Source organism: Schistocerca americana, chromosome 3 (assembly GCF_021461395.2).
Source record: "Schistocerca americana isolate TAMUIC-IGC-003095 chromosome 3, iqSchAmer2.1, whole genome shotgun sequence".
NCBI classification, from domain to species: domain Eukaryota; kingdom Metazoa; phylum Arthropoda; class Insecta; order Orthoptera; family Acrididae; genus Schistocerca; species Schistocerca americana.
The window spans coordinates 805,833,332-805,858,570 of record NC_060121.1 but is presented as its reverse complement, the minus strand read 5'-3'; the positions used below and the strand labels follow the sequence as shown (position 1 = coordinate 805,858,570).

At 47.5% G+C, this 25,239-nt stretch overlaps 36 non-coding genes across 36 annotated transcripts; all 36 read right to left on the bottom strand.

Annotated features, from left to right (window-relative positions):
• Positions 1–40: 40 nt before the first annotated feature.
• Positions 41–113, bottom strand: Trnak-uuu. The gene has a single exon. It is a non-coding gene; the product is annotated as a tRNA-Lys (tRNA).
• A 540-nt stretch (positions 114–653) lies between these two features.
• Trnaf-gaa lies at positions 654–726 on the bottom strand. The gene has a single exon. It is a non-coding gene; the product is annotated as a tRNA-Phe (tRNA).
• Positions 727–1,316: 590 nt separating this feature from the next.
• Positions 1,317–1,398, bottom strand: Trnas-uga. The gene has a single exon. It is a non-coding gene; the product is annotated as a tRNA-Ser (tRNA).
• Positions 1,399–2,138: 740 nt separating this feature from the next.
• Positions 2,139–2,220, bottom strand: Trnas-cga. The gene has a single exon. It is a non-coding gene; the product is annotated as a tRNA-Ser (tRNA).
• A 138-nt stretch (positions 2,221–2,358) lies between these two features.
• Trnak-uuu lies at positions 2,359–2,431 on the bottom strand. The gene has a single exon. It is a non-coding gene; the product is annotated as a tRNA-Lys (tRNA).
• Positions 2,432–2,971: 540 nt separating this feature from the next.
• Trnaf-gaa lies at positions 2,972–3,044 on the bottom strand. The gene has a single exon. It is a non-coding gene; the product is annotated as a tRNA-Phe (tRNA).
• A 590-nt stretch (positions 3,045–3,634) lies between these two features.
• On the bottom strand, positions 3,635–3,716 carry Trnas-uga. The gene has a single exon. It is a non-coding gene; the product is annotated as a tRNA-Ser (tRNA).
• A 740-nt stretch (positions 3,717–4,456) lies between these two features.
• Trnas-cga lies at positions 4,457–4,538 on the bottom strand. Its single transcript has one exon. It is a non-coding gene; the product is annotated as a tRNA-Ser (tRNA).
• Positions 4,539–4,676: 138 nt separating this feature from the next.
• Positions 4,677–4,749, bottom strand: Trnak-uuu. Its single transcript has one exon. It is a non-coding gene; the product is annotated as a tRNA-Lys (tRNA).
• Positions 4,750–5,289: 540 nt separating this feature from the next.
• On the bottom strand, positions 5,290–5,362 carry Trnaf-gaa. Its single transcript has one exon. It is a non-coding gene; the product is annotated as a tRNA-Phe (tRNA).
• A 590-nt stretch (positions 5,363–5,952) lies between these two features.
• Positions 5,953–6,034, bottom strand: Trnas-uga. Its single transcript has one exon. It is a non-coding gene; the product is annotated as a tRNA-Ser (tRNA).
• Positions 6,035–6,774: 740 nt separating this feature from the next.
• On the bottom strand, positions 6,775–6,856 carry Trnas-cga. Its single transcript has one exon. It is a non-coding gene; the product is annotated as a tRNA-Ser (tRNA).
• Positions 6,857–6,994: 138 nt separating this feature from the next.
• On the bottom strand, positions 6,995–7,067 carry Trnak-uuu. The gene has a single exon. It is a non-coding gene; the product is annotated as a tRNA-Lys (tRNA).
• Positions 7,068–7,607: 540 nt separating this feature from the next.
• On the bottom strand, positions 7,608–7,680 carry Trnaf-gaa. Its single transcript has one exon. It is a non-coding gene; the product is annotated as a tRNA-Phe (tRNA).
• A 590-nt stretch (positions 7,681–8,270) lies between these two features.
• On the bottom strand, positions 8,271–8,352 carry Trnas-uga. The gene has a single exon. It is a non-coding gene; the product is annotated as a tRNA-Ser (tRNA).
• A 740-nt stretch (positions 8,353–9,092) lies between these two features.
• On the bottom strand, positions 9,093–9,174 carry Trnas-cga. The gene has a single exon. It is a non-coding gene; the product is annotated as a tRNA-Ser (tRNA).
• A 138-nt stretch (positions 9,175–9,312) lies between these two features.
• On the bottom strand, positions 9,313–9,385 carry Trnak-uuu. The gene has a single exon. It is a non-coding gene; the product is annotated as a tRNA-Lys (tRNA).
• Positions 9,386–9,925: 540 nt separating this feature from the next.
• Trnaf-gaa lies at positions 9,926–9,998 on the bottom strand. Its single transcript has one exon. It is a non-coding gene; the product is annotated as a tRNA-Phe (tRNA).
• Positions 9,999–10,588: 590 nt separating this feature from the next.
• Trnas-uga lies at positions 10,589–10,670 on the bottom strand. The gene has a single exon. It is a non-coding gene; the product is annotated as a tRNA-Ser (tRNA).
• Positions 10,671–11,414: 744 nt separating this feature from the next.
• Positions 11,415–11,496, bottom strand: Trnas-cga. Its single transcript has one exon. It is a non-coding gene; the product is annotated as a tRNA-Ser (tRNA).
• A 138-nt stretch (positions 11,497–11,634) lies between these two features.
• Positions 11,635–11,707, bottom strand: Trnak-uuu. Its single transcript has one exon. It is a non-coding gene; the product is annotated as a tRNA-Lys (tRNA).
• A 540-nt stretch (positions 11,708–12,247) lies between these two features.
• On the bottom strand, positions 12,248–12,320 carry Trnaf-gaa. Its single transcript has one exon. It is a non-coding gene; the product is annotated as a tRNA-Phe (tRNA).
• Positions 12,321–12,910: 590 nt separating this feature from the next.
• On the bottom strand, positions 12,911–12,992 carry Trnas-uga. The gene has a single exon. It is a non-coding gene; the product is annotated as a tRNA-Ser (tRNA).
• A 744-nt stretch (positions 12,993–13,736) lies between these two features.
• On the bottom strand, positions 13,737–13,818 carry Trnas-cga. The gene has a single exon. It is a non-coding gene; the product is annotated as a tRNA-Ser (tRNA).
• A 138-nt stretch (positions 13,819–13,956) lies between these two features.
• On the bottom strand, positions 13,957–14,029 carry Trnak-uuu. Its single transcript has one exon. It is a non-coding gene; the product is annotated as a tRNA-Lys (tRNA).
• Positions 14,030–14,569: 540 nt separating this feature from the next.
• Positions 14,570–14,642, bottom strand: Trnaf-gaa. The gene has a single exon. It is a non-coding gene; the product is annotated as a tRNA-Phe (tRNA).
• Positions 14,643–15,232: 590 nt separating this feature from the next.
• On the bottom strand, positions 15,233–15,314 carry Trnas-uga. Its single transcript has one exon. It is a non-coding gene; the product is annotated as a tRNA-Ser (tRNA).
• A 740-nt stretch (positions 15,315–16,054) lies between these two features.
• Trnas-cga lies at positions 16,055–16,136 on the bottom strand. Its single transcript has one exon. It is a non-coding gene; the product is annotated as a tRNA-Ser (tRNA).
• A 138-nt stretch (positions 16,137–16,274) lies between these two features.
• On the bottom strand, positions 16,275–16,347 carry Trnak-uuu. Its single transcript has one exon. It is a non-coding gene; the product is annotated as a tRNA-Lys (tRNA).
• Positions 16,348–16,887: 540 nt separating this feature from the next.
• Positions 16,888–16,960, bottom strand: Trnaf-gaa. Its single transcript has one exon. It is a non-coding gene; the product is annotated as a tRNA-Phe (tRNA).
• A 590-nt stretch (positions 16,961–17,550) lies between these two features.
• Trnas-uga lies at positions 17,551–17,632 on the bottom strand. Its single transcript has one exon. It is a non-coding gene; the product is annotated as a tRNA-Ser (tRNA).
• A 740-nt stretch (positions 17,633–18,372) lies between these two features.
• Trnas-cga lies at positions 18,373–18,454 on the bottom strand. Its single transcript has one exon. It is a non-coding gene; the product is annotated as a tRNA-Ser (tRNA).
• Positions 18,455–18,592: 138 nt separating this feature from the next.
• Positions 18,593–18,665, bottom strand: Trnak-uuu. Its single transcript has one exon. It is a non-coding gene; the product is annotated as a tRNA-Lys (tRNA).
• A 540-nt stretch (positions 18,666–19,205) lies between these two features.
• Trnaf-gaa lies at positions 19,206–19,278 on the bottom strand. Its single transcript has one exon. It is a non-coding gene; the product is annotated as a tRNA-Phe (tRNA).
• A 590-nt stretch (positions 19,279–19,868) lies between these two features.
• Trnas-uga lies at positions 19,869–19,950 on the bottom strand. Its single transcript has one exon. It is a non-coding gene; the product is annotated as a tRNA-Ser (tRNA).
• A 702-nt stretch (positions 19,951–20,652) lies between these two features.
• Positions 20,653–20,734, bottom strand: Trnas-cga. The gene has a single exon. It is a non-coding gene; the product is annotated as a tRNA-Ser (tRNA).
• Positions 20,735–25,239: the final 4,505 nt, after the last annotated feature.

The window sequence follows — 25,239 nt, the reverse complement described above, 5'->3', positions numbered from 1 at the left end:
ACCGCTACCAGACGAATCGCTACCAAAGTATTAAAATTTCCGCCTGCACAGGGACTTGAAACCTGGGCCCTTAGGTTAAAAGCCTAATGCTCTACCGACTGAGCTATCCGGGCTCACACGAGGCTGCAAAACCTCCCACGACGCACAACTATACATTGACTCATGTCCTTTACTGTTGTGCAATCGCTGTATGGGGCCGTTAACAAATAAAACGTCGCCTAAATGCTGTCAACAAACTTATCGCGCTAAGCTCGTAACACACTATCGAAGACTGCTGGCACATGATGCAACAACAAATTGCACCAGTTGTTACGTCTCATACGTTGGAGCAGAGAATTTACGTGTTTTGTCGACACTCACTGGGCAATTGGAAAATTCACAAGCATTTCGAATGCAATGTTTCCCACGCTTTCGCTCATTTCACGGTTCCGTTGAAGACGTTCTTCACCACCTGACACAGAAAAAGGAATGCAGTCGGTAGGGTATTTTTAATTCTTTTGCTTCTAGGGGAGTTAGTTGTCTAGTGAGTTCCTCTTATGGCATGCACTAGACAACCAGAACAGCTACAGGAGAGAGTCATTTTTGTTGTCAGCGGTAGTTGCATTATCACAAACGCAGAGTAATTCCATTGGCGTCGCATCAAAACGAATCCCTGCCGAAACCCAGGATCGAACCAGGGACCTTTACATCTTCAGTCTAACGCTCTCCCAACTGAGCTATTTCGGCTGACGTTGAAGGTTCTCATTTGCATGTGTTCATTAACCTCTGCCTCGTTGCCAATTTCACAGTCACCTTCGTCTGATAAGACACAGGGGCGCTGAAAGGCGAGCAGCCGATGCAGTGAAGTTACACACACATTTCTTCTTCTTCCGTCATCGTAACAAGCAAACATGTCGACTCGATTCGTGTAATATTGACTTCGCTGACGCTAGAAAACCCGTGCTATATCGATGCCAGGGGCAACTCGTGTGCGGAGAACGAAACACAAGAAAGAGTGAGTCTCTCCACAGTATGAGAGGCAGTATCTAGCAGATACACACGGTAAAACATTCGACTTGCGTTAGCTCATAAATTGCTACACGTCATCGTCTGCAAGCTAAAATGGACACATCTGCACTGCCCAGTGAGGCGACACTTGTACTAACACCTGGTGGACGCCTGTGAGACGCGGAGATGAGCTGCGGCTTCTGGGCGCGACTGTAGCGCTGCGCCCTGGATCAAATAGCACTGCACATTGCTGGTGACCCACGTGTTTAGTAGTGACGCAACTGCTAGGATGCAGCTGAACGTCCGCCATTTGAGAGCGAGAAAATTTTCGCAGTCGGCAGGACTCGAACCTACGCTCCCAGAGGGAATCTGATTTCAAGTCAGACGCCTTAACCACTCGGCCACGACTGCCGGTGGCGGAAGCGACTCCCGACAACTGAAACCGCCATCTTTAGAAGCAATCTGGTGGCAGAAAACGGCGTGGCCTCACTCTTTCCTGTACGGTTTCCATTAGCCGTTACGAAAGTGTATTAATTTTCGCCCAGACAGGGACTTGAACCCAGGTGTATTAATTTTCGCCCAGACAGGGACTTGAACCCAGGACCCTTTGGTTGAAAACCTAAAGCTCTACCGACTCAGCTATGCGGACCCACGCAAGAGCATTATCGTACAGCTGCGTGGTGTGCGAGTGATTCGCATGTCGTAATTACTGGCTTACGGCTCCAATGGCGACTTCACCGACTTCCCACTGACGCACCGCTGACGCTAGTTTTCTGTCGTCTTAAAACGATGGACATACCTCCAAGCAGCTGCGAGATCTTAAGAAAAGAAACGCTGCACCACTGCTTTTGCCGCACTCGAGTGATTGAAATTGCGATTCTTAAAAAGAAAATGAGATGTTCGCTCTGTCCATCACTTTCGAGCACATCTGTGTACTCACGATCTCAGCGACGGCTTTCTGCAGTCCCAGCGTCAGTGTCAGTGTGAGGTGAACCGATAGCCAGAGTGAGCAGCGGTCGTCGCGAAAACTCAGTATTCTTAAAACGGAAATTTTCGTCTTGTTGAGAATGGCGTCACTGGTTTGCACCCGCATTCGCCCACACATGTCACATGTGTGTGAAAATGTTTGCTCCTCTTTACGCAAAATCGCACGCAGCCGGTAGGATTCGAACCTACGCTCCCAGAGGGAATCTGATTTCGAGTCAGACGCCTTAACCACTCGGCCACGACTGCCGTTAGCGCGGTGTTCTCCGGACACATGCAACTGCTACCGTTTAAAGCACTGTGGTGTCAGAAAACGGCGTAGCTGCATTATTTTCTGTAGCGTCTCCACCGCTACCAGACGAATCGCTACCAAAGTATTAAAATTTCCGCCTGCACAGGGACTTGAAACCTGGGCCCTTAGGTTAAAAGCCTAATGCTCTACCGACTGAGCTATCCGGGCTCACACGAGGCTGCAAAACCTCCCACGACGCACAACTATACATTGACTCATGTCCTTTACTGTTGTGCAATCGCTGTATGGGGCCGTTAACAAATAAAACGTCGCCTAAATGCTGTCAACAAACTTATCGCGCTAAGCTCGTAACACACTATCGAAGACTGCTGGCACATGATGCAACAACAAATTGCACCAGTTGTTACGTCTCATACGTTGGAGCAGAGAATTTACGTGTTTTGTCGACACTCACTGGGCAATTGGAAAATTCACAAGCATTTCGAATGCAATGTTTCCCACGCTTTCGCTCATTTCACGGTTCCGTTGAAGACGTTCTTCACCACCTGACACAGAAAAAGGAATGCAGTCGGTAGGGTATTTTTAATTCTTTTGCTTCTAGGGGAGTTAGTTGTCTAGTGAGTTCCTCTTATGGCATGCACTAGACAACCAGAACAGCTACAGGAGAGAGTCATTTTTGTTGTCAGCGGTAGTTGCATTATCACAAACGCAGAGTAATTCCATTGGCGTCGCATCAAAACGAATCCCTGCCGAAACCCAGGATCGAACCAGGGACCTTTACATCTTCAGTCTAACGCTCTCCCAACTGAGCTATTTCGGCTGACGTTGAAGGTTCTCATTTGCATGTGTTCATTAACCTCTGCCTCGTTGCCAATTTCACAGTCACCTTCGTCTGATAAGACACAGGGGCGCTGAAAGGCGAGCAGCCGATGCAGTGAAGTTACACACACATTTCTTCTTCTTCCGTCATCGTAACAAGCAAACATGTCGACTCGATTCGTGTAATATTGACTTCGCTGACGCTAGAAAACCCGTGCTATATCGATGCCAGGGGCAACTCGTGTGCGGAGAACGAAACACAAGAAAGAGTGAGTCTCTCCACAGTATGAGAGGCAGTATCTAGCAGATACACACGGTAAAACATTCGACTTGCGTTAGCTCATAAATTGCTACACGTCATCGTCTGCAAGCTAAAATGGACACATCTGCACTGCCCAGTGAGGCGACACTTGTACTAACACCTGGTGGACGCCTGTGAGACGCGGAGATGAGCTGCGGCTTCTGGGCGCGACTGTAGCGCTGCGCCCTGGATCAAATAGCACTGCACATTGCTGGTGACCCACGTGTTTAGTAGTGACGCAACTGCTAGGATGCAGCTGAACGTCCGCCATTTGAGAGCGAGAAAATTTTCGCAGTCGGCAGGACTCGAACCTACGCTCCCAGAGGGAATCTGATTTCAAGTCAGACGCCTTAACCACTCGGCCACGACTGCCGGTGGCGGAAGCGACTCCCGACAACTGAAACCGCCATCTTTAGAAGCAATCTGGTGGCAGAAAACGGCGTGGCCTCACTCTTTCCTGTACGGTTTCCATTAGCCGTTACGAAAGTGTATTAATTTTCGCCCAGACAGGGACTTGAACCCAGGTGTATTAATTTTCGCCCAGACAGGGACTTGAACCCAGGACCCTTTGGTTGAAAACCTAAAGCTCTACCGACTCAGCTATGCGGACCCACGCAAGAGCATTATCGTACAGCTGCGTGGTGTGCGAGTGATTCGCATGTCGTAATTACTGGCTTACGGCTCCAATGGCGACTTCACCGACTTCCCACTGACGCACCGCTGACGCTAGTTTTCTGTCGTCTTAAAACGATGGACATACCTCCAAGCAGCTGCGAGATCTTAAGAAAAGAAACGCTGCACCACTGCTTTTGCCGCACTCGAGTGATTGAAATTGCGATTCTTAAAAAGAAAATGAGATGTTCGCTCTGTCCATCACTTTCGAGCACATCTGTGTACTCACGATCTCAGCGACGGCTTTCTGCAGTCCCAGCGTCAGTGTCAGTGTGAGGTGAACCGATAGCCAGAGTAAGCAGCGGTCGTCGCGAAAACTCAGTATTCTTAAAACGGAAATTTTCGTCTTGTTGAGAATGGCGTCACTGGTTTGCACCCGCATTCGCCCACACATGTCACATGTGTGTGAAAATGTTTGCTCCTCTTTACGCAAAATCGCACGCAGCCGGTAGGATTCGAACCTACGCTCCCAGAGGAAATCTGATTTCGAGTCAGACGCCTTAACCACTCGGCCACGACTGCCGTTAGCGCGGTGTTCTCCGGACACATGCAACTGCTACCGTTTAAAGCACTGTGGTGTCAGAAAACGGCGTAGCTGCATTATTTTCTGTAGCGTCTCCACCGCTACCAGACGAATCGCTACCAAAGTATTAAAATTTCCGCCTGGACAGGGACTTGAAACCTGGGCCCTTAGGTTAAAAGCCTAATGCTCTACCGACTGAGCTATCCGGGCTCACACGAGGCTGCAAAACCTCCCACGACGCACAACTATACATTGACTCATGTCCTTTACTGTTGTGCAATCGCTGTATGGGGCCGTTAACAAATAAAACGTCGCCTAAATGCTGTCAACAAACTTATCGCGCTAAGCTCGTAACACACTATCGAAGACTGCTGGCACATGATGCAACAACAAATTGCACCAGTTTTTACGTCTCATACGTTGGAGCAGAGAATTTACGTGTTTTGTCGACACTCACTGGGCAATTGGAAAATTCACAAGCATTTCGAATGCAATGTTTCCCACGCTTTCGCTCATTTCACGGTTCCGTTGAAGACGTTCTTCACCACCTGACACAGAAAAAGGAATGCAGTCGGTAGGATATTTTTAATTCTTTTGCTTCTAGGGGAGTTAGTTGTCTAGTGAGTTCCTCTTATGGCATGCACTAGACAACCAGAAAAGCTACAGGAGAGAGTCATTTTTGTTGTCAGCGGTAGTTGCATTATCACAAACGCAGAGTAATTCCATTGGCGTCGCATCAAAACGAATCCCTGCCGAAACCCAGGATCGAACCAGGGACCTTTACATCTTCAGTCTAACGCTCTCCCAACTGAGCTATTTCGGCTGACGTTGAAGGTTCTCATTTGCATGTGTTCATTAACCTCTGCCTCGTTGCCAATTTCACAGTCACCTTCGTCTGATAAGACACAGGGGCGCTGAAAGGCGAGCAGCCGATGCAGTGAAGTTACACACACATTTCTTCTTCTTCCGTCATCGTAACAAGCAAACATGTCGACTCGATTCGTGTAATATTGACTTCGCTGACGCTAGAAAACCCGTGCTATATCGATGCCAGGGGCAACTCGTGTGCGGAGAACGAAACACAAGAAAGAGTGAGTCTCTCCACAGTATGAGAGGCAGTATCTAGCAGATACACACGGTAAAACATTCGACTTGCGTTAGCTCATAAATTGCTACACGTCATCGTCTGCAAGCTAAAATGGACACATCTGCACTGCCCAGTGAGGCGACACTTGTACTAACACCTGGTGGACGCCTGTGAGACGCGGAGATGAGCTGCGGCTTCTGGGCGCGACTGTAGCGCTGCGCCCTGGATCAAATAGCACTGCACATTGCTGGTGACCCACGTGTTTAGTAGTGACGCAACTGCTAGGATGCAGCTGAACGTCCGCCATTTGAGAGCGAGAAAATTTTCGCAGTCGGCAGGACTCGAACCTACGCTCCCAGAGGGAATCTGATTTCAAGTCAGACGCCTTAACCACTCGGCCACGACTGCCGGTGGCGGAAGCGACTCCCGACAACTGAAACCGCCATCTTTAGAAGCAATCTGGTGGCAGAAAACGGCGTGGCCTCACTCTTTCCTGTACGGTTTCCATTAGCCGTTACGAAAGTGTATTAATTTTCGCCCAGACAGGGACTTGAACCCAGGTGTATTAATTTTCGCCCAGACAGGGACTTGAACCCAGGACCCTTTGGTTGAAAACCTAAAGCTCTACCGACTCAGCTATGCGGACCCACGCAAGAGCATTATCGTACAGCTGCGTGGTGTGCGAGTGATTCGCATGTCGTAATTACTGGCTTACGGCTCCAATGGCGACTTCACCGACTTCCCACTGACGCACCGCTGACGCTAGTTTTCTGTCGTCTTAAAACGATGGACATACCTCCAAGCAGCTGCGAGATCTTAAGAAAAGAAACGCTGCACCACTGCTTTTGCCGCACTCGAGTGATTGAAATTGCGATTCTTAAAAAGAAAATGAGATGTTCGCTCTGTCCATCACTTTCGAGCACATCTGTGTACTCACGATCTCAGCGACGGCTTTCTGCAGTCCCAGCGTCAGTGTCAGTGTGAGGTGAACCGATAGCCAGAGTAAGCAGCGGTCGTCGCGAAAACTCAGTATTCTTAAAACGGAAATTTTCGTCTTGTTGAGAATGGCGTCACTGGTTTGCACCCGCATTCGCCCACACATGTCACATGTGTGTGAAAATGTTTGCTCCTCTTTACGCAAAATCGCACGCAGCCGGTGGGATTCGAACCTACGCTCCCAGAGGAAATCTGATTTCGAGTCAGACGCCTTAACCACTCGGCCACGACTGCCGTTAGCGCGGTGTTCTCCGGACACATGCAACTGCTACCGTTTAAAGCACTGTGGTGTCAGAAAACGGCGTAGCTGCATTATTTTCTGTAGCGTCTCCACCGCTACCAGACGAATCGCTACCAAAGTATTAAAATTTCCGCCTGGACAGGGACTTGAAACCTGGGCCCTTAGGTTAAAAGCCTAATGCTCTACCGACTGAGCTATCCGGGCTCACACGAGGCTGCAAAACCTCCCACGACGCACAACTATACATTGACTCATGTCCTTTACTGTTGTGCAATCGCTGTATGGGGCCGTTAACAAATAAAACGTCGCCTAAATGCTGTCAACAAACTTATCGCGCTAAGCTCGTAACACACTATCGAAGACTGCTGGCACATGATGCAACAACAAATTGCACCAGTTTTTACGTCTCATACGTTGGAGCAGAGAATTTACGTGTTTTGTCGACACTCACTGGGCAATTGGAAAATTCACAAGCATTTCGAATGCAATGTTTCCCACGCTTTCGCTCATTTCACGGTTCCGTTGAAGACGTTCTTCACCACCTGACACAGAAAAAGGAATGCAGTCGGTAGGATATTTTTAATTCTTTTGCTTCTAGGGGAGTTAGTTGTCTAGTGAGTTCCTCTTATGGCATGCACTAGACAACCAGAACAGCTACAGGAGAGAGTCATTTTTGTTGTCAGCGGTAGTTGCATTATCACAAACGCAGAGTAATTCCATTGGCGTCGCATCAAAACGAATCCCTGCCGAAACCCAGGATCGAACCAGGGACCTTTACATCTTCAGTCTAACGCTCTCCCAACTGAGCTATTTCGGCTGACGTTGAAGGTTCTCATTTGCATGTGTTCATTAACCTCTGCCTCGTTGCCAATTTCACAGTCACCTTCGTCTGATAAGACACAGGGGCGCTGAAAGGCGAGCAGCCGATGCAGTGAAGTTACACACACATTTCTTCTTCTTCCGTCATCGTAACAAGCAAACATGTCGACTCGATTCGTGTAATATTGACTTCGCTGACGCTAGAAAACCCGTGCTATATCGATGCCAGGGGCAACTCGTGTGCGGAGAACGAAACACAAGAAAGAGTGAGTCTCTCCACAGTATGAGAGGCAGTATCTAGCAGATACACACGGTAAAACATTCGACTTGCGTTAGCTCATAAATTGCTACACGTCATCGTCTGCAAGCTAAAATGGACACATCTGCACTGCCCAGTGAGGCGACACTTGTACTAACACCTGGTGGACGCCTGTGAGACGCGGAGATGAGCTGCGGCTTCTGGGCGCGACTGTAGCGCTGCGCCCTGGATCAAATAGCACTGCACATTGCTGGTGACCCACGTGTTTAGTAGTGACGCAACTGCTAGGATGCAGCTGAACGTCCGCCATTTGAGAGCGAGAAAATTTTCGCAGTCGGCAGGACTCGAACCTACGCTCCCAGAGGGAATCTGATTTCAAGTCAGACGCCTTAACCACTCGGCCACGACTGCCGGTGGCGGAAGCGACTCCCGACAACTGAAACCGCCATCTTTAGAAGCAATCTGGTGGCAGAAAACGGCGTGGCCTCACTCTTTCCTGTACGGTTTCCATTAGCCGTTACGAAAGTGTATTAATTTTCGCCCAGACAGGGACTTGAACCCAGGTGTATTAATTTTCGCCCAGACAGGGACTTGAACCCAGGACCCTTTGGTTGAAAACCTAAACCTCTACCGACTCAGCTATGCGGACCCACGCAAGAGCATTATCGTACAGCTGCGTGGTGTGCGAGTGATTCGCATGTCGTAATTACTGGCTTACGGCTCCAATGGCGACTTCACCGACTTCCCACTGACGCACCGCTGACGCTAGTTTTCTGTCGTCTTAAAACGATGGACATACCTCCAAGCAGCTGCGAGATCTTAAGAAAAGAAACGCTGCACCACTGCTTTTGCCGCACTCGAGTGATTGAAATTGCGATTCTTAAAAAGAAAATGAGATGTTCGCTCTGTCCATCACTTTCGAGCACATCTGTGTACTCACGATCTCAGCGACGGCTTTCTGCAGTCCCAGCGTCAGTGTCAGTGTGAGGTGAACCGATAGCCAGAGTAAGCAGCGGTCGTCGCGAAAACTCAGTATTCTTAAAACGGAAATTTTCGTCTTGTTGAGAATGGCGTCACTGGTTTGCACCCGCATTCGCCCACACATGTCACATGTGTGTGAAAATGTTTGCTCCTCTTTACGCAAAATCGCACGCAGCCGGTGGGATTCGAACCTACGCTCCCAGAGGAAATCTGATTTCGAGTCAGACGCCTTAACCACTCGGCCACGACTGCCGTTAGCGCGGTGTTCTCCGGACACATGCAACTGCTACCGTTTAAAGCACTGTGGTGTCAGAAAACGGCGTAGCTGCATTATTTTCTGTAGCGTCTCCACCGCTACCAGACGAATCGCTACCAAAGTATTAAAATTTCCGCCTGGACAGGGACTTGAAACCTGGGCCCTTAGGTTAAAAGCCTAATGCTCTACCGACTGAGCTATCCGGGCTCACACGAGGCTGCAAAACCTCCCACGACGCACAACTATACATTGACTCATGTCCTTTACTGTTGTGCAATCGCTGTATGGGGCCGTTAACAAATAAAACGTCGCCTAAATGCTGTCAACAAACTTATCGCGCTAAGCTCGTAACACACTATCGAAGACTGCTGGCACATGATGCAACAACAAATTGCACCAGTTTTTACGTCTCATACGTTGGAGCAGAGAATTTACGTGTTTTGTCGACACTCACTGGGCAATTGGAAAATTCACAAGCATTTCGAATGCAATGTTTCCCACGCTTTCGCTCATTTCACGGTTCCGTTGAAGACGTTCTTCACCACCTGACACAGAAAAAGGAATGCAGTCGGTAGGATATTTTTAATTCTTTTGCTTCTAGGGGAGTTAGTTGTCTAGTGAGTTCCTCTTATGGCATGCACTAGACAACCAGAACAGCTACAGGAGAGAGTCATTTTTGTTGTCAGCGGTAGTTGCATTATCACAAACGCAGAGTAATTCCATTGGCGTCGCATCAAAACGAATCCCTGCCGAAACCCAGGATCGAACCAGGGACCTTTACATCTTCAGTCTAACGCTCTCCCAACTGAGCTATTTCGGCTGACGTTGAAGGTTCTCATTTGCATGTGTTCATTAACCTCTGCCTCGTTGCCAATTTCACAGTCACCTTCGTCTGATAAGACACAGGGGCGCTGAAAGGCGAGCAGCCGATGCAGTGAAGTTACACACACATTTCTTCTTCTTCCGTCATCGTAACAAGCAAACATGTCGACTCGATTCGTGTAATATTGACTTCGCTGACGCTAGAAAACCCGTGCTATATCGATGCCAGGGGCAACTCGTGTGCGGAGAACGAAACACAAGAAAGAGTGAGTCTCTCCACAGTATGAGAGGCAGTATCTAGCAGATACACACGGTAAAACATTCGACTTGCGTTAGCTCATAAATTGCTACACGTCATCGTCTGCAAGCTAAAATGGACACATCTGCACTGCCCAGTGAGGCGACACTTGTACTAACACCTGGTGGACGCCTGTGAGACGCGGAGATGAGCTGCGGCTTCTGGGCGCGACTGTAGCGCTGCGCCCTGGATCAAATAGCACTGCACATTGCTGGTGACCCACGTGTTTAGTAGTGACGCAACTGCTAGGATGCAGCTGAACGTCCGCCATTTGAGAGCGAGAAAATTTTCGCAGTCGGCAGGACTCGAACCTACGCTCCCAGAGGGAATCTGATTTCAAGTCAGACGCCTTAACCACTCGGCCACGATTGCCGGTGGCTGGCAGAAGCGACTCCCGACAACTGAAACCGCCATCTTTAGAAGCAATCTGGTGGCAGAAAACGGCGTGGCCTCACTCTTTCCTGTACGGTTTCCATTAGCCGTTACGAAAGTGTATTAATTTTCGCCCAGACAGGGACTTGAACCCAGGTGTATTAATTTTCGCCCAGACAGGGACTTGAACCCAGGACCCTTTGGTTGAAAACCTAAAGCTCTACCGACTCAGCTATGCGGACCCACGCAAGAGCATTATCGTACAGCTGCGTGGTGTGCGAGTGATTCGCATGTCGTAATTACTGGCTTACGGCTCCAATGGCGACTTCACCGACTTCCCACTGACGCACCGCTGACGCTAGTTTTCTGTCGTCTTAAAACGATGGACATACCTCCAAGCAGCTGCGAGATCTTAAGAAAAGAAACGCTGCACCACTGCTTTTGCCGCACTCGAGTGATTGAAATTGCGATTCTTAAAAAGAAAATGAGATGTTCGCTCTGTCCATCACTTTCGAGCACATCTGTGTACTCACGATCTCAGCGACGGCTTTCTGCAGTCCCAGCGTCAGTGTCAGTGTGAGGTGAACCGATAGCCAGAGTAAGCAGCGGTCGTCGCGAAAACTCAGTATTCTTAAAACGGAAATTTTCGTCTTGTTGAGAATGGCGTCACTGGTTTGCACCCGCATTCGCCCACACATGTCACATGTGTGTGAAAATGTTTGCTCCTCTTTACGCAAAATCGCACGCAGCCGGTGGGATTCGAACCTACGCTCCCAGAGGAAATCTGATTTCGAGTCAGACGCCTTAACCACTCGGCCACGACTGCCGTTAGCGCGGTGTTCTCCGGACACATGCAACTGCTACCGTTTAAAGCACTGTGGTGTCAGAAAACGGCGTAGCTGCATTATTTTCTGTAGCGTCTCCACCGCTACCAGACGAATCGCTACCAAAGTATTAAAATTTCCGCCTGGACAGGGACTTGAAACCTGGGCCCTTAGGTTAAAAGCCTAATGCTCTACCGACTGAGCTATCCGGGCTCACACGAGGCTGCAAAACCTCCCACGACGCACAACTATACATTGACTCATGTCCTTTACTGTTGTGCAATCGCTGTATGGGGCCGTTAACAAATAAAACGTCGCCTAAATGCTGTCAACAAACTTATCGCGCTAAGCTCGTAACACACTATCGAAGACTGCTGGCACATGATGCAACAACAAATTGCACCAGTTTTTACGTCTCATACGTTGGAGCAGAGAATTTACGTGTTTTGTCGACACTCACTGGGCAATTGGAAAATTCACAAGCATTTCGAATGCAATGTTTCCCACGCTTTCGCTCATTTCACGGTTCCGTTGAAGACGTTCTTCACCACCTGACACAGAAAAAGGAATGCAGTCGGTAGGATATTTTTAATTCTTTTGCTTCTAGGGGAGTTAGTTGTCTAGTGAGTTCCTCTTATGGCATGCACTAGACAACCAGAACAGCTACAGGAGAGAGTCATTTTTGTTGTCAGCGGTAGTTGCATTATCACAAACGCAGAGTAATTCCATTGGCGTCGCATCAAAACGAATCCCTGCCGAAACCCAGGATCGAACCAGGGACCTTTACATCTTCAGTCTAACGCTCTCCCAACTGAGCTATTTCGGCTGACGTTGAAGGTTCTCATTTGCATGTGTTCATTAACCTCTGCCTCGTTGCCAATTTCACAGTCACCTTCGTCTGATAAGACACAGGGGCGCTGAAAGGCGAGCAGCCGATGCAGTGAAGTTACACACACATTTCTTCTTCTTCCGTCATCGTAACAAGCAAACATGTCGACTCGATTCGTGTAATATTGACTTCGCTGACGCTAGAAAACCCGTGCTATATCGATGCCAGGGGCAACTCGTGTGCGGAGAACGAAACACAAGAAAGAGTGAGTCTCTCCACAGTATGAGAGGCAGTATCTAGCAGATACACACGGTAAAACATTCGACTTGCGTTAGCTCATAAATTGCTACACGTCATCGTCTGCAAGCTAAAATGGACACATCTGCACTGCCCAGTGAGGCGACACTTGTACTAACACCTGGTGGACGCCTGTGAGACGCGGAGATGAGCTGCGGCTTCTGGGCGCGACTGTAGCGCTGCGCCCTGGATCAAATAGCACTGCACATTGCTGGTGACCCACGTGTTTAGTAGTGACGCAACTGCTAGGATGCAGCTGAACGTCCGCCATTTGAGAGCGAGAAAATTTTCGCAGTCGGCAGGACTCGAACCTACGCTCCCAGAGGGAATCTGATTTCAAGTCAGACGCCTTAACCACTCGGCCACGATTGCCGGTGGCTGGCAGAAGCGACTCCCGACAACTGAAACCGCCATCTTTAGAAGCAATCTGGTGGCAGAAAACGGCGTGGCCTCACTCTTTCCTGTACGGTTTCCATTAGCCGTTACGAAAGTGTATTAATTTTCGCCCAGACAGGGACTTGAACCCAGGTGTATTAATTTTCGCCCAGACAGGGACTTGAACCCAGGACCCTTTGGTTGAAAACCTAAAGCTCTACCGACTCAGCTATGCGGACCCACGCAAGAGCATTATCGTACAGCTGCGTGGTGTGCGAGTGATTCGCATGTCGTAATTACTGGCTTACGGCTCCAATGGCGACTTCACCGACTTCCCACTGACGCACCGCTGACGCTAGTTTTCTGTCGTCTTAAAACGATGGACATACCTCCAAGCAGCTGCGAGATCTTAAGAAAAGAAACGCTGCACCACTGCTTTTGCCGCACTCGAGTGATTGAAATTGCGATTCTTAAAAAGAAAATGAGATGTTCGCTCTGTCCATCACTTTCGAGCACATCTGTGTACTCACGATCTCAGCGACGGCTTTCTGCAGTCCCAGCGTCAGTGTCAGTGTGAGGTGAACCGATAGCCAGAGTAAGCAGCGGTCGTCGCGAAAACTCAGTATTCTTAAAACGGAAATTTTCGTCTTGTTGAGAATGGCGTCACTGGTTTGCACCCGCATTCGCCCACACATGTCACATGTGTGTGAAAATGTTTGCTCCTCTTTACGCAAAATCGCACGCAGCCGGTGGGATTCGAACCTACGCTCCCAGAGGAAATCTGATTTCGAGTCAGACGCCTTAACCACTCGGCCACGACTGCCGTTAGCGCGGTGTTCTCCGGACACATGCAACTGCTACCGTTTAAAGCACTGTGGTGTCAGAAAACGGCGTAGCTGCATTATTTTCTGTAGCGTCTCCACCGCTACCAGACGAATCGCTACCAAAGTATTAAAATTTCCGCCTGGACAGGGACTTGAAACCTGGGCCCTTAGGTTAAAAGCCTAATGCTCTACCGACTGAGCTATCCGGGCTCACACGAGGCTGCAAAACCTCCCACGACGCACAACTATACATTGACTCATGTCCTTTACTGTTGTGCAATCGCTGTATGGGGCCGTTAACAAATAAAACGTCGCCTAAATGCTGTCAACAAACTTATCGCGCTAAGCTCGTAACACACTATCGAAGACTGCTGGCACATGATGCAACAACAAATTGCACCAGTTTTTACGTCTCATACGTTGGAGCAGAGAATTTACGTGTTTTGTCGACACTCACTGGGCAATTGGAAAATTCACAAGCATTTCGAATGCAATGTTTCCCACGCTTTCGCTCATTTCACGGTTCCGTTGAAGACGTTCTTCACCACCTGACACAGAAAAAGGAATGCAGTCGGTAGGATATTTTTAATTCTTTTGCTTCTAGGGGAGTTAGTTGTCTAGTGAGTTCCTCTTATGGCATGCACTAGACAACCAGAACAGCTACAGGAGAGAGTCATTTTTGTTGTCAGCGGTAGTTGCATTATCACAAACGCAGAGTAATTCCATTGGCGTCGCATCAAAACGAATCCCTGCCGAAACCCAGGATCGAACCAGGGACCTTTACATCTTCAGTCTAACGCTCTCCCAACTGAGCTATTTCGGCTGACGTTGAAGGTTCTCATTTGCATGTGTTCATTAACCTCTGCCTCGTTGCCAATTTCACAGTCACCTTCGTCTGATAAGACACAGGGGCGCTGAAAGGCGAGCAGCCGATGCAGTGAAGTTACACACACATTTCTTCTTCTTCCGTCATCGTAACAAGCAAACATGTCGACTCGATTCGTGTAATATTGACTTCGCTGACGCTAGAAAACCCGTGCTATATCGATGCCAGGGGCAACTCGTGTGCGGAGAACGAAACACAAGAAAGAGTGAGTCTCTCCACAGTATGAGAGGCAGTATCTAGCAGATACACACGGTAAAACATTCGACTTGCGTTAGCTCATAAATTGCTACACGTCATCGTCTGCAAGCTAAAATGGACACATCTGCACTGCCCAGTGAGGCGACACTTGTACTAACACCTGGTGGACGCCTGTGAGACGCGGAGATGAGCTGCGGCTTCTGGGCGCGACTGTAGCGCTGCGCCCTGGATCAAATAGCACTGCACATTGCTGGTGACCCACGTGTTTAGTAGTGACGCAACTGCTAGGATGCAGCTGAACGTCCGCCATTTGAGAGCGAGAAAATTTTCGCAGTCGGCAGGACTCGAACCTACGCTCCCAGAGGGAATCTGATTTCAAGTCAGACGCCTTAACCACTCGGCCACGACTGCCGGTGGCGGAAGCGACTCCCGACAACTGAAACCGCCATCTTTAGAAGCAATCTGGTGGCAGAAAACGGCGTGGCCTCACTCTTTCCTGTACGGTTTCCATTAGCCGTTACGAAAGTGTATTAATTTTCGCCCAGACAGGGACTTGAACCCAGGTGTATTAATTTTCGCCCAGACAGGGACTTGAACCCAGGACCCTTTGGTTGAAAACCTAAACCTCTACCGACTCAGCTATGCGGACCCACGCAAGAGCATTATCGTACAGCTGCGTGGTGTGCGAGTGATTCGCATGTCGTAATTACTGGCTTACGGCTCCAATGGCGACTTCACCGACTTCCCACTGACGCACCGCTGACGCTAGTTTTCTGTCGTCTTAAAACGATGGACATACCTCCAAGCAGCTGCGAGATCTTAAGAAAAGAAACGCTGCACCACTGCTTTTGCCGCACTCGAGTGATTGAAATTGCGATTCTTAAAAAGAAAATGAGATGTTCGCTCTGTCCATCACTTTCGAGCACATCTGTGTACTCACGATCTCAGCGACGGCTTTCTGCAGTCCCAGCGTCAGTGTCAGTGTGAGGTGAACCGATAGCCAGAGTAAGCAGCGGTCGTCGCGAAAACTCAGTATTCTTAAAACGGAAATTTTCGTCTTGTTGAGAATGGCGTCACTGGTTTGCACCCGCATTCGCCCACACATGTCACATGTGTGTGAAAATGTTTGCTCCTCTTTACGCAAAATCGCACGCAGCCGGTGGGATTCGAACCTACGCTCCCAGAGGAAATCTGATTTCGAGTCAGACGCCTTAACCACTCGGCCACGACTGCCGTTAGCGCGGTGTTCTCCGGACACATGCAACTGCTACCGTTTAAAGCACTGTGGTGTCAGAAAACGGCGTAGCTGCATTATTTTCTGTAGCGTCTCCACCGCTACCAGACGAATCGCTACCAAAGTATTAAAATTTCCGCCTGCACAGGGACTTGAAACCTGGGCCCTTAGGTTAAAAGCCTAATGCTCTACCGACTGAGCTATCCGGGCTCACACGAGGCTGCAAAACCTCCCACGACGCACAACTATACATTGACTCATGTCCTTTACTGTTGTGCAATCGCTGTATGGGGCCGTTAACAAATAAAACGTCGCCTAAATGCTGTCAACAAACTTATCGCGCTAAGCTCGTAACACACTATCGAAGACTGCTGGCACATGATGCAACAACAAATTGCACCAGTTTTTACGTCTCATACGTTGGAGCAGAGAATTTACGTGTTTTGTCGACACTCACTGGGCAATTGGAAAATTCACAAGCATTTCGAATGCAATGTTTCCCACGCTTTCGCTCATTTCACGGTTCCGTTGAAGACGTTCTTCACCACCTGACACAGAAAAAGGAATGCAGTCGGTAGGATATTTTTAATTCTTTTGCTTCTAGGGGAGTTAGTTGTCTAGTGAGTTCCTCTTATGGCATGCACTAGACAACCAGAACAGCTACAGGAGAGAGTCATTTTTGTTGTCAGCGGTAGTTGCATTATCACAAACGCAGAGTAATTCCATTGGCGTCGCATCAAAACGAATCCCTGCCGAAACCCAGGATCGAACCAGGGACCTTTACATCTTCAGTCTAACGCTCTCCCAACTGAGCTATTTCGGCTGACGTTGAAGGTTCTCATTTGCATGTGTTCATTAACCTCTGCCTCGTTGCCAATTTCACAGTCACCTTCGTCTGATAAGACACAGGGGCGCTGAAAGGCGAGCAGCCGATGCAGTGAAGTTACACACACATTTCTTCTTCTTCCGTCATCGTAACAAGCAAACATGTCGACTCGATTCGTGTAATATTGACTTCGCTGACGCTAGAAAACCCGTGCTATATCGATGCCAGGGGCAACTCGTGTGCGGAGAACGAAACACAAGAAAGAGTGAGTCTCTCCACAGTATGAGAGGCAGTATCTAGCAGATACACACGGTAAAACATTCGACTTGCGTTAGCTCATAAATTGCTACACGTCATCGTCTGCAAGCTAAAATGGACACATCTGCACTGCCCAGTGAGGCGACACTTGTACTAACACCTGGTGGACGCCTGTGAGACGCGGAGATGAGCTGCGGCTTCTGGGCGCGACTGTAGCGCTGCGCCCTGGATCAAATAGCACTGCACATTGCTGGTGACCCACGTGTTTAGTAGTGACGCAACTGCTAGGATGCAGCTGAACGTCCGCCATTTGAGAGCGAGAAAATTTTCGCAGTCGGCAGGACTCGAACCTACGCTCCCAGAGGGAATCTGATTTCAAGTCAGACGCCTTAACCACTCGGCCACGACTGCCGGTGGCGGAAGCGACTCCCGACAACTGAAACCGCCATCTTTAGAAGCAATCTGGTGGCAGAAAACGGCGTGGCCTCACTCTTTCCTGTACGGTTTCCATTAGCCGTTACGAAAGTGTATTAATTTTCGCCCAGACAGGGACTTGAACCCAGGTGTATTAATTTTCGCCCAGACAGGGACTTGAACCCAGGACCCTTTGGTTGAAAACCTAAAGCTCTACCGACTCAGCTATGCGGACCCACGCAAGAGCATTATCGTACAGCTGCGTGGTGTGCGAGTGATTCGCATGTCGTAATTACTGGCTTACGGCTCCAATGGCGACTTCACCGACTTCCCACTGACGCACCGCTGACGCTAGTTTTCTGTCGTCTTAAAACGATGGACATACCTCCAAGCAGCTGCGAGATCTTAAGAAAAGAAACGCTGCACCACTGCTTTTGCCGCACTCGAGTGATTGAAATTGCGATTCTTAAAAAGAAAATGAGATGTTCGCTCTGTCCATCACTTTCGAGCACATCTGTGTACTCACGATCTCAGCGACGGCTTTCTGCAGTCCCAGCGTCAGTGTCAGTGTGAGGTGAACCGATAGCCAGAGTAAGCAGCGGTCGTCGCGAAAACTCAGTATTCTTAAAACGGAAATTTTCGTCTTGTTGAGAATGGCGTCACTGGTTTGCACCCGCATTCGCCCACACATGTCACATGTGTGTGAAAATGTTTGCTCCTCTTTACGCAAAATCGCACGCAGCCGGTAGGATTCGAACCTACGCTCCCAGAGGAAATCTGATTTCGAGTCAGACGCCTTAACCACTCGGCCACGACTGCCGTTAGCGCGGTGTTCTCCGGACACATGCAACTGCTACCGTTTAAAGCACTGTGGTGTCAGAAAACGGCGTAGCTGCATTATTTTCTGTAGCGTCTCCACCGCTACCAGACGAATCGCTACCAAAGTATTAAAATTTCCGCCTGCACAGGGACTTGAAACCTGGGCCCTTAGGTTAAAAGCCTAATGCTCTACCGACTGAGCTATCCGGGCTCACACGAGGCTGCAAAACCTCCCACGACGCACAACTATACATTGACTCATGTCCTTTACTGTTGTGCAATCGCTGTATGGGGCCGTTAACAAATAAAACGTCGCCTAAATGCTGTCAACAAACTTATCGCGCTAAGCTCGTAACACACTATCGAAGACTGCTGGCACATGATGCAACAACAAATTGCACCAGTTTTTACGTCTCATACGTTGGAGCAGAGAATTTACGTGTTTTGTCGACACTCACTGGGCAATTGGAAAATTCACAAGCATTTCGAATGCAATGTTTCCCACGCTTTCGCTCATTTCACGGTTCCGTTGAAGACGTTCTTCACCACCTGACACAGAAAAAGGAATGCAGTCGGTAGGATATTTTTAATTCTTTTGCTTCTAGGGGAGTTAGTTGTCTAGTGAGTTCCTCTTATGGCATGCACTAGACAACCAGAACAGCTACAGGAGAGAGTCATTTTTGTTGTCAGCGGTAGTTGCATTATCACAAACGCAGAGTAATTCCATTGGCGTCGCATCAAAACGAATCCCTGCCGAAACCCAGGATCGAACCAGGGACCTTTACATCTTCAGTCTAACGCTCTCCCAACTGAGCTATTTCGGCTGACGTTGAAGGTTCTCATTTGCATGTGTTCATTAACCTCTGCCTCGTTGCCAATTTCACAGTCACCTTCGTCTGATAAGACACAGGGGCGCTGAAAGGCGAGCAGCCGATGCAGTGAAGTTACACACACATTTCTTCTTCTTCCGTCATCGTAACAAGCAAACATGTCGACTCGATTCGTGTAATATTGACTTCGCTGACGCTAGAAAACCCGTGCTATATCGATGCCAGGGGCAACTCGTGTGCGGAGAACGAAACACAAGAAAGAGTGAGTCTCTCCACAGTATGAGAGGCAGTATCTAGCAGATACACACGGTAAAACATTCGACTTGCGTTAGCTCATAAATTGCTACACGTCATCGTCTGCAAGCTAAAATGGACACATCTGCACTGCCCAGTGAGGCGACACTTGTACTAACACCTGGTGGACGCCTGTGAGACGCGGAGATGAGCTGCGGCTTCTGGGCGCGACTGTAGCGCTGCGCCCTGGATCAAATAGCACTGCACATTGCTGGTGACCCACGTGTTTAGTAGTGACGCAACTGCTAGGATGCAGCTGAACGTCCGCCATTTGAGAGCGAGAAAATTTTCGCAGTCGGCAGGACTCGAACCTACGCTCCCAGAGGGAATCTGATTTCAAGTCAGACGCCTTAACCACTCGGCCACGACTGCCGGTGGCGGAAGCGACTCCCGACAACTGAAACCGCCATCTTTAGAAGCAATCTGGTGGCAGAAAACGGCGTGGCCTCACTCTTTCCTGTACGGTTTCCATTAGCCGTTACGAAAGTGTATTAATTTTCGCCCAGACAGGGACTTGAACCCAGGACCTTTTGGTTGAAAACCTAACGCTCTACCGACTCAGCTGTGCGGACCCACGCAAGAGCATTATCATACAGCTGCATGGTGTGCGAGTAATTTGCATGTCGTAATTACTGGCTTATGGCTCCAATGGCGACTTCACCGACTTCCCACTGACGCACCGCTGACACTAGTTTTCTGTCGTCTTAAAACGATGGACATACCTCCAAGCAGCTGTAAGATCTTAAGAAAAGAAACGCTGCACCACTGCTTTTGCCGCACTCGAGTGATTGAAATTGCGATTCTTAAAAAGAAAATGAGATGTTCGCTCTGTCCATCACTTTCGAGCACATCTGTGTACTCACGATCTCAGCGACGGCTTTCTGCAGTCCCAGCGTCAGTGTCAGTGTGAGGTGAACCGATAGCCAGAGTAAGCAGCGGTCGTCGCGAAAACTCAGTATTCTTAAAACGGAAATTTTCGTCTTGTTGAGAATGGCGTCACTGGTTTGCACCCGCATTCGCCCACACATGTCACATGTGTGTGAAAATGTTTGCTCCTCTTTACGCAAAATCGCACGCAGCCGGTAGGATTCGAACCTACGCTCCCAGAGGAAATCTGATTTCGAGTGAGACGCCTTAACCACTCGGCCACGACTGCCTGTGGCGGAAGTATCTTCCGACAAGTGAAACTGCCGCTATCACACCCACTGGTTGTTTTATTCATAACCACTTCTCTCCTTTTCCACATTCCTTTCCGCTGCCACCCTTCCCCCACTCAAACGTCCTGACTGCACCTGTCAGCCCGACCTCCCACTCCCCTCCCCCTCCCCACAATCCCTGCAAGCAGCGCAACAACCTCCCGTATCCCTACCCTGCTATTACTCTCTCTTCCCTTCCCAGCCTCCTCCTTATCCATACTACTCACTGACTGCCTATCCCTTTAGGTGCTGTGGGTGTTCACAGTCCAGCCATCAGTGGCTGATACAGTGGTCATGTGTGTGTAGAGTTGTGCTTATGCTTGGGTGGGTGTTTTCTACTTCAGAAGAAGACCTTTTTGCCGAAAGCTTTAACGTACAGTAGCATTTTTATTGTTTCTGTCTGTGTGTTAAAAACTCCTTAATTCCCTTTTGGCAGCTTTGACTGAATTCAATATCTTGCATATTATCCAACAGCTCCTAAAATGCCTTGTCTTCTGTCCTATTTTATCCTCTGCAGCTGTCACTATTTTATTTCTCAAAACTAGCTACTTGTTATGTACTGTATTCCATTCCCCTAATTCAGTCCACTGCCCTTAATTATGGCTTTGAAACTCTCAACCACCTCTGGTTCTCTCATTCTCCTTAATTTCACACTTTTCTACAACTTCTTCAGTTTTAATCTGCAGTCCATAACCAAATTATGGTCAGAGCACATTTGCCCCTGGAAAAGTTTTGTAGTTTATAATATTATTTTGAAATTTGTGTCTTACCATTATATGATATACCCCAAACTTGATGGTTTTTTCAAAATCTCTTTCACATTTACAACCTTTTGACAAGTACTCAAAATATTCCAGCTGTTGCTTAAATTTTGAATAAAGGTCATCAGGAATGGTGGTTATCAGCATAAGAAGTCACCCTTATTCCGTCTGTGATGTATCCAAAGAGAGCAGAGGAGTGAACAGAGGTCCAAGGCACTCCTTGCCCCTTTGATGGAGAACTGCCTTTAGAAGCTGAAAGAATAAGCCATAAGCTGTCGACATGAAGATGCCCAACACAATGTAAATCACCACATTAAGGCACATCATAAATATCCACAGGACATGTGTCCTGTAATTATAAACTGTCATCATGATTTCTCCATTGTCAAAAGATTCCAGAGTAGCCCCCATCTGGACCTTCACCAGCAGGCTGCCGAGGGGTAACTGACCATGGGACAAAGATGGAATATTATACAAAGGGATAACATTTTATGAGTCAGAGCACAGAATTTCAGAAATTTGCATGTAGCAGTAAAACTAGAAAAAAAGGAAACGCTAAGACTCAATCTAGGTATAGTGAGCAAGGGTCAGTGAAGTGAAATGGAAAGAAAATGTGGATTTCTGGTCAGGCAAATGTTAGCTTATATCAGTAGAAAATGTTATAATCAGAGTAGGATTCATTATGAATAGGAAAGTAGGGCAGAGAGTGAAGTACTGCAAACAGTTCAGTGATGGGGTTCTGCTCATAAGATCTGATAGCAAACCACCACCAGCTTCAGATATACATGCCAATGTTGCAAGCAGAAAATGAAGAAATATAAGAAGTATATGAGAATACTGAACTCGAAATTCAGCATGAAGAGGGAGATGAATCTCTAATAATAATGGGGGACTGGAATGTGGTTGTATCAGAAGGAACAGAAGAAAGGGTTATGCGAGAATATGGGCTTGGAAGTGGGAATGAGAGAGGAGAAAGGCTACTTGATTGCTACAATGAATTTCAGTTGGTAATAGCAAATACTCTGTTCAAGAATTGCAAATGGGAGATATACAGGGTGATTCAAAAAGAATACCACAACTTTAAAAATGTGTATTTAATGAAAGAAACATAATATAACCTTCTGTTATACATCATTACAAAGAGTATTTAAAAAGGTTTTTTTTTCACTCAAAAACAAGTTCAGAGATGTTCAATATGGCCCCCTCCAGACACACGAGCAATATCAATCCGATACTCCAACTCGTTCACACTCTCTGTAGCATATCAGGCGTAACAGTTTGAATAGCTGCTGTTATTTCTCGTTTCAAATCATCAATGGTGGCTGGGAGAGGTGGCCGAAACACCATATACTTAACATACACCCATAAGGAAAAATCGCAGGGGGTAAGATCAGGGCTTCTTGGAGGCCAGTGATGAAGTGCTCTGTCACGGGCTGCCTGGCGGCCGATCCATCGCCTCGGGTAGTTGACGTTCAGGTTTCATACCTAACCTTTTTCAGAGGACTCTCCATACAGTTGATTGTGGAATTTGCAGCTCTCTGCTAGCTCTGCGAGTCGATTTTCCTGGGCTGCGAACAAATGCTTGCTGGATGAGTGCTACATTTTCATCACTCGTTCTCGGCCGTCCAGAACTTTTCCCTTTGCACAAACACCCATTCTCTGTAAACTGTTTATACCAACATTTAATACACCACCTATCAGGAGGTTTAACACCATACTTCGTTCGAAATGCACGCTGAACAACTGTCGTCGATTCACTTCTGCCGTACTCAATAACACAAAAAGCTTTCTGTTGAGCGGTCGCCATCTTAGCATCAACTGACGCTGACGCCTAGTCAACAGCGCCTCAAGCGAACAAATGTACAACTAAATGAAACTTTATAGCTCCCTTAATTCGCCAACAGATAGTGCTTAGCTCTGCCTTTTGTCGTTGCAGAGTTTTAAATTCCTAAAGTTGTGGTATTCTTTTTGAATCACCCTGTATAGTTGGAAAACACCTGGAGACAAGGGAAGATTCCAGTTGGATTGCATCACGGTTATGCAGATAATCTTAAATCAGATACTGGATTGTAAGGCGTGCCCAAGAGTAGATACAGACTCAGATCACAACCAAGTAGTGATGAAGAATAGGTTTGAGTTTAAGAGCATCATCTGGAAGAATCAGTGTGGAAGGAAGTGTGGAACTGAAATACTAGCAATGATGAGACCTATATGAAGTTCATATATGGATACTGTGGTAGGAAATGCTAGAGTAGGCAGTTTCAGTCTCCTAAAAAGGACAATCACACATTGGTACAAGGAGGGTAAGTTTTGAAGAAACCTTGAATACCAAAGGAAATACTTCCACTGATTGACGAGAGAAGGGAGTACAGAAATAAGTCACTTCCGAATAAAATAAATAGGAAGTCCACGGAAGCTAAGGTGAAATGGCTCCAGGAAAAATGTGAAGAAACCAAAAAAGAAATAGCCATCAGAAGAACTGATTCAACATATAAAAAAGTCAAAACAATCTTCAGTGAAATTAAAAGCAAGGTTGTCAAAATTAAGAGTGCAGTGGGAATTCCATTGTTAAATGTAGAGGAGAGAATGGATGGGTGGAAAAAGTGCGTTGAAGACCTCTATGAGGCGAAGGACTTCTCTGACAATGAACTGGAGTTTATAAGGAAGACATAGGGGATCATGAATTAGACACAGAATTTAAAAGAGCTCTGGATGACTTGAGATCAAATACAACAAGGGATACGTGCCACTCCATCAGAAGTTCTAAAATCGTTGGGGGAAATGGCAACCAAATAGCTTTTCAAGTTGATGAGTAGCATGCATGAGACTGGAGATGCATCACCAGACTTTCAGAAATATGTCATCCACACAATTCATTAGACAGAAAGAGCAGCTGAGTGTGAGAATTATTGCACAGTCAGCTTAACATCTCACGCATTGAAGCTGCTGACAAAAAAATATACAGAAAAATGGAAATGAAAATTGCAGCTCTGTTAGCTGATGATCAGTTTGGCTTTATGAAAGAGAAAGGCATTAGAGAAGCAGTTCTAACATTGCACTTGATAATGGAAGCTAGATTTAAGAAAAATCAGGGCATGCTCATAGGATCTCTCAACCTAGAAAAAGCCTTCTACAATGTGAAATGGTGTAAGATGTTCAAAATCTTGAGAAAAATAGAAGCAAGCTAAAGGGAAAGATGGGTAACAGAATATGTGCAAACACCAACAGGGAACAATAAAATTTGGAAGACCATGAATGAAATGCACAAATTAAAAAGGTTGTAAGCGAGGATGGACTCTTTTGGCCATGATGTTCAATTTATACATGAAATAAGCTATGATGGAAATAAACAAAAGGTTCAAAGGTGGTATAAAAATTCAAAGTGAAAGGAGACCAATGATAAGACATGACACTATGATACTCAGTGAAAGTGAAGAAGAATTGCAGAATAGCAAGCTACTTAATATCAGCATTGGTGATCATGAATTTGATAAAGTTAAGGAAGTCTACTACTGTGAAAGCAAAATAAGTCATGATGGTCAAAGCAAGGAGCACATGAAAAGTGGACTATCATTGGCAAAGAGGGCATTCTTGGCCAAGAGAAGTCTACTAGTATCAAAAATAAGCACTAATTTGTAGAAGAATTTGCTGAGAATGTGTGTTTGGAGCACAGAATCGTACTGTAGTGAACAGTGGGAAAATCG